We start from the raw sequence: 6051 nt of genomic DNA, 5'->3' as shown, positions 1-6051 counted from the left end.
CTTGTTTTAGGAACAAAACATAAAGCAAATCACAGAGAACAAGCTTGGAATTAAGAACCCATCTCGGATTGTGATCCAAAACAGAAAAAGATAAGGAGTGACAAAATATGGTGCCATACTAAATTCATATAAAGAGAAGATTTATGGGGAGAAGTGAGATAAGAGTTGGAAATGGTAAAAGCAAAAGGCTTCAAGGAAATGAAAATAAATAAAATATAGTTGGCAATTCTTGGGCCTTCTGATATCTTATTTCTGACATGACATGGAAAAGCTTGGATATATACCTTTTAGTGGAACATATGGGGTCACATTTCTTATTAGTTTACAAAAAGAAAAAATTAATTTGTTGGTATTTGTTTCTAAATAATTTTTTTCTTCTATTTAAAATACCAGAAGCTGCCAAGGTACACAAACTGTACAACAACATAGTTTTCCTGACCTTGGTATAGCCAAGGTAGCCTCCAGGCCTTGAAAATTTTGCCATGCGTCCCAAGTTTATTCAACAAGATTGGTAAAGGACAAAATTCCAGAATAGCTTTTCTGGTTTCAATTCAATATACAATAGCAGGCAAATATGAAATATGCTGCCACCAGTTATTTAAGCGCATATCCTTTATGTTTCTCTACCTGTAAACATTTCTGGTTCTTCGACTTTTAAGGAGACGGCCAAAGGTGGCCAATGCATCATGAAATTTACGGATTTTGAGGAAACCCATTACCATGGAAACTTCATTTTCTGTGAATTCTGCCTTCTTCATGACCAAATCAACAAGCTTGATCAGAGTGTCCTCCATTGATAAAGCACAAAGACCTTCAGCCAGCATGGAGAACAAGGAGGGTTCTGGTAGAAATCCTTTCCCTGTCATCTCAACCACAAAATCAACAGATTCTCCAATTGGACCTCCTCCACAGCAAAGGCCACGGAAAACAATTTTATAAGTGATGGCATCTGGAGGATCACCCTTTTCAATCATTTCTCTGAAAAGCCTCATTGCCTCTCTTGTTCTGTCGTTTAAATAGTGCTTGAGTTACAGGGTTATAGGCCTGTGGGGCTGGAATCATTCCTTTCATCTGCACAGTTCTGAGGAATCTGCTGGCAAGCTCAACTCTACCAGCTTTACACAATCCACTAATCAGGGTACCATATGTGACTGCATCTGTCTCACACCCATTTGAAGTCATAGTTTGGCCAATATCAGCTGCCTTCTTTATATCTCCTGCCCTGCAGAAATGTGTGAGCAATGAGTTGTAGGTGAATTTGTCAGGTTTCAACCCTTCCATTAGCATTTGGTCCATAAGCTGAGCAGCTTCGTCCACCCTCTTGTTCTTACACAGGCCATCAATGAGAGTGTTATAAGTCACCATGTTCCTTGAAACTCCTTGCAATTTCATCTGATCAAAGACCTCCTCTGCTTCTTCAATTCTTTGATTTTTACAGAACCCATCTATCAAACTAGTATATGTAACTACATTGCGTGCACAGCCTTTTGACTCCATTTCTTTCAGAAGCCCTAGTGCTTCCTCTAGCCTCCCTTTAGAGCAGAGACTGTCAATCAGCACATTGTAGGTAAACTCATCTGGTGGGCACCCATGATTCTTCATTTCCTCAAACAGTTCCATTGCTATGCCATGGTCACCAGAGATGCAGAGACCATGTATTAGAGAATTAAATGTACATACATCAGGTAAAAGTCCTTTGGTTGAAAGGCCACAAGCAAGTTCAGTGGCTTCTTCAACCCTGTTCTCCTTACACATGGTGCTGATAAGGGTGTTGTAGGTGACAGTATTTGGGAAACAACCCCTGCATACCATCAGATTAAGGACATCAATGGCATCTTCAATTTCACCAGATTTGCACAGTCCAGATACCAAGGTGTTGTAAGTGAAGATATCTGGATCAAATCCCTCCTGAAGCATCACATCCAATATCTCTAAGGCATGCTTAACATGCCCAGCTTTGCACAAACCATTCACCAAAGTATTAAAAGTGAATTTATCAGGACAAAATCCCTCAAGGGACATTTCCTGTATGAGGTTCAAAGCTTCTTCTACCTTCCCCTCTTTGCAGAATCCATGGACAAGAACATTAATTGTTACATTGCCCATAGTGCATCCAGTTTCCATCATTTTTTTCTTTCATCCTCAATGCTCCTTCCATATTTCCTTCTTCTATAAAACCTTGCATGAGAGTTGTGAAGGTTTTCTCATCTGGAACCAAACCATAACTAGACATCTCCTCCATCATTGAAACTGCAGGCCTTATCTGGTGGGCTCTACACAACGCCTTGATCAATATATTGAAAGTTGAAACATCTGGTTCGATCCCCCTACTACACATGGAAGAATGCAGGGAGTCAACCAGTTTTAACTTGTTCCCCTCGATAAGAATATTCAACAAGAAATTATAAGTATGTGTATCAGGTTTCAAGCCAAACTCTTGTTCCATTATTCTAAGCGTATCAACAGCTTCATCAAAGAAATTAAATCTCGCATAGCTTTCAATGAAGATGAGGAAGGTACCTTTATCTATCTCACACCCAGAGAGCTTCATCTCCTTCAGGAGATGATTCATTGACTCGAAAGATCCCACCTTACCGAGTTGTTGAAGGATCTCTTGGTATGTTGATGGAGTGGGGACGAAATTTGGCTGCTTTGATGCCCAATCAAAGACACGAAGTGCAGATTCAGCATCATTCTGGCGACGGAGGACACCGAGGAGGTCTTTTGGGGTGAAATTTGGAGGAAGTTGATGGATTGCAGAGGAAGAAGATGCAGAGATCGGACTCCTATCGGATGATAAAGATGTTGTTAGCTCCTTGTAAGGTTTCAGGGACGCCGAGGAGATGAAGCTGGTGGGTCTACATGAGAGAGATAGAGATAGGCAATGCGATTTTGGAGGAGGGATACAAGAAGGATAGCATTTCAGAGAGGAGGAGAACATCATAGTGGCAAGGCTATCAAGAAAAGGAGTTCTGGAACTTGTGAAATGGAGGAACTAACAGAGCCTCTCTCTCTCTCTCTCTCTCTCTCTCACAGGTTTAGGTTTAGTTGCAGTGGCGTTAGAAAGGAGAAACTACTGCACAAACTAAACAATCTCAAAAAGCAAAGTAGGAAGGCTTGTACAGTGCAAGAAGATGAAATAGGTTTTAACTTCTGAATTCTGATGGAAGTAAAGCAGAAATACATTATCACAAACAAACAAACGAAAAAAGGAAAAAACAGTGAAGAGGAAGAGATTAGAGAAGACGAAGATGCAGAACCCTTTCTCGTACGTTCATCTTCTCTTTCTCCTGGTCATTGGAAGTTTGAGCTTTCTTGAGTTTCTCCGTTCTGTAGCAGACGAGAGTAAGTACCGCGCTTGTTGTGTATCTTTCCTTTCCCCCCGCGCTCTTTATCTCTCACCCTGAGATTTCAACGATTTGGATTTTCTTTATCAGGTGGGAGAGTAAGTAACTGGGCTACCCAGCCCATGACAAAGCGCATGAAGGGTCAAACCTGTTACATTGTTCGTGGGCTGGGTAGTCCGACGGCCCGGCTTATAAGTCACGCTTGTTTATAATTTTAGGTCTATGGGCTTGGGTTCGGGCTTAAACCATCGGGCCCGATTTTTTTCAGACTGGGTTCAGTTTTTTTTCAAAAAAAGTTCGAGCTGAGCCTGAGCCCAACATAATAGTATATATTAAATAATAAAATATATATTTTTATTTAATAAATATATATATATATATATAATATTTTTTTTGTTCATCTTTTTTTTTTATCAACTAATAGTGAGATGTTTATTATTTTTGAGTTTTTAATATGAATAAAACACTTTTTATTGAATAAAAAAGAAAAAATTGGATAAATTTCTTAAACTACCCTTATGATTTAGCTAATTGATTAAGTATACCCTTACTGTTTGAAAAGTGATTAATATTACCTCTATTGTTTATGACAATTGACTAATATTCCCTTACCGTTAGCGACCATTAACAGAAAGAAAAAAAGACTATTTTACCCTTTATTATTCTTTAAATTTTCAAAATAGAAAAAATAAACCTTCCATTAAAGAAGAGAAGATAATAACTCAAAAACAAACCTTCTCAGGAAGTGGAGCGGTGCTCCCTTCATCTTCCGCTCGAGGAGCCTTGTTAGCGCTTATTGCTATGCTTTTGTAATCATCCATTTGCTTCTCTCCTACCTCTCGGCACTGAAACAAAGAAGGCAATGATTCTTCTCCCATTGGTTTATTCCCTTGTTTCCTCTATTTTCCTTAACTAGAATCAATTAATAACTCCAGAAGGGCATTTGACAACAACCTGTGCGATCGTTATATCTGCAAACGAAACCCTCCAAATCCAAGATTCAGCCCTTTAAGTTTCAAAGGTTGAGTGCTAATACACTACCTGATGAAGGGCGATTTGGCCCGACCTAGTAACAAGGGGACACGTGGACATGATCTAACAGTAAGATGACAACTCAGCCCGACATGTCAAGTCCGCAACAGATCGAGCTCGGATAATCAAACCACCTCGGGACGAGTTCACCTCGATGTAAGGTCGCATCAGGACCACCTCGGTCCCAAGGCACTTCGGCGTTCGCCCCAGGTTGGATCTAAAGAGCAGTAGCTCAGGTAATATTGACTGACTACTATATGGCAACCCTGAAAATCTCGCCATCAGATTCTGAGCCTCGCGGGATCACGCCTCGTAACGGTAAGCCTTATCTCCTTCCCGTCCGGTCAGGCGAAATTGATAAGCCCCATCGGTTATCCCTCATTAATGTGGAAACGGATCCCATCGTGACGAGGATCCCAGAACCGCTCTGCGAAACCCGCGAGGACTCCACTATATAAAGGCTCTACCCCCGGAGGCCAAGGTACACGTGATTTCTCTGCTCTCTAACTCTTAACACTCAAAAGCTTCTCAGCTCGCAATCAAGTATACTGACTTAAGCATCGGAGTGACCTCGCCGGGTTAGCCACCCCGGGTTCTCTGATTCTTCTTTTGCAGATCGACCTAGTCCGCCGTTTACTGGAAGCCAGATCACCTCCAGCAGGGAGCAGCCAGATCGTGCTTCATCATTTGGCGTCGTCAATGGGAACTCGCTACAAAAAGCCTCTTTCCACCAACAAACACATACTCAGGTCTATGGCATCCTCCAGCAACACCGGACAAAACAACGAGATGAACGTCTCCGAGGGGCAGCCTTAGCTCCCTTCTGTCTGCATCGGTCAGTTCACCATCCCGCTTACCGCGGCTGGGGTTCCAACGCTGACTGTGCCCCAAGCGACCATGCAAGTGAACGCGCCACTCCCTCCTGTAGTCGGCACGACGTTTGCTGAACCGTCTGTGGTTCCCTCTGGAGCCGGACAGTCCCAACTTGACGACCTGGTACGCTGTGTTCGGGCCATTCAGGTCCAAATGCAGCAGGTCCAGCAGTATCAACTATACCAACAGCAAGTACTTCATCAGTTCTATCAGCAACAGTACCAACAACAGTTCCCTCCGTTGTAGCAGAATCAGCAGCCGGTTCCACCTCGACACCCGGCAGCGCAACAGAATCAGTCCTGTCGTCAGAACACTCGCCCTCCTTGTTGGGGAGAGATTTCCCAGGTTCCACATCCTCTTGGGAGCCAGGTCTCGTCCCGCGGCAGGAGGGATAGACAAGTCACTCCTCCCTCTTCGCAGAACATGAACAGATCAAGAGACACTCAGCTCGCCAAAGCTATTTCACCCCGGCCCTCGCATCATGAAGGTTCTCTTGCAAGGAATTGGTTCGGGGTTCTAGCCGCGGACTCCAGGCGAGGACCTTCCGTTCATGGCAGCCAACATCAGCAGTCCGAGCCACTTCGTGCCAGGATGATACCCGACCACACAGAGGTCAGCAGCACCAATGCGGAGCCGGTTAGGAAGCAGCAACAAAAGCGTCGCAAGGCATGACGAACTACAGCTCGTAGCTAGCTCGCCATTCCCAACCAACCAAAAGAAGTGAAAGGCAAAGAAGAGGCGAGCTCAGCGGCCACAAAGACTGCTCCTCTCCTGTCAGGGTCATCTCCTTTGTCCTCCG

The 6051-nt window shown here is 43.4% G+C and overlaps 1 pseudogene across 1 annotated transcript; it reads right to left on the bottom strand.

Moving 5' to 3' along the window:
- Nucleotides 1-352: 352 nt before the first annotated feature.
- On the bottom strand, nt 353-3408 carry LOC104607144 (uncharacterized; annotated as a pseudogene). The gene has a single exon (XR_016083596.1). The product of XR_016083596.1 is annotated as an uncharacterized LOC104607144 (transcript).
- Between the last annotated feature and the right edge of the window lie 2643 nt (nt 3409-6051).

The sequence above is a fragment of the Nelumbo nucifera genome, chromosome 3, assembly GCF_055504915.1.
Source record: "Nelumbo nucifera cultivar China Antique chromosome 3, China Antique-T2T, whole genome shotgun sequence".
Lineage (NCBI taxonomy): Eukaryota > Viridiplantae > Streptophyta > Magnoliopsida > Proteales > Nelumbonaceae > Nelumbo > Nelumbo nucifera.
The sequence above is the reverse complement of the archived record's forward strand: the minus strand, read 5'-3'. Positions and strand labels throughout refer to the sequence as shown.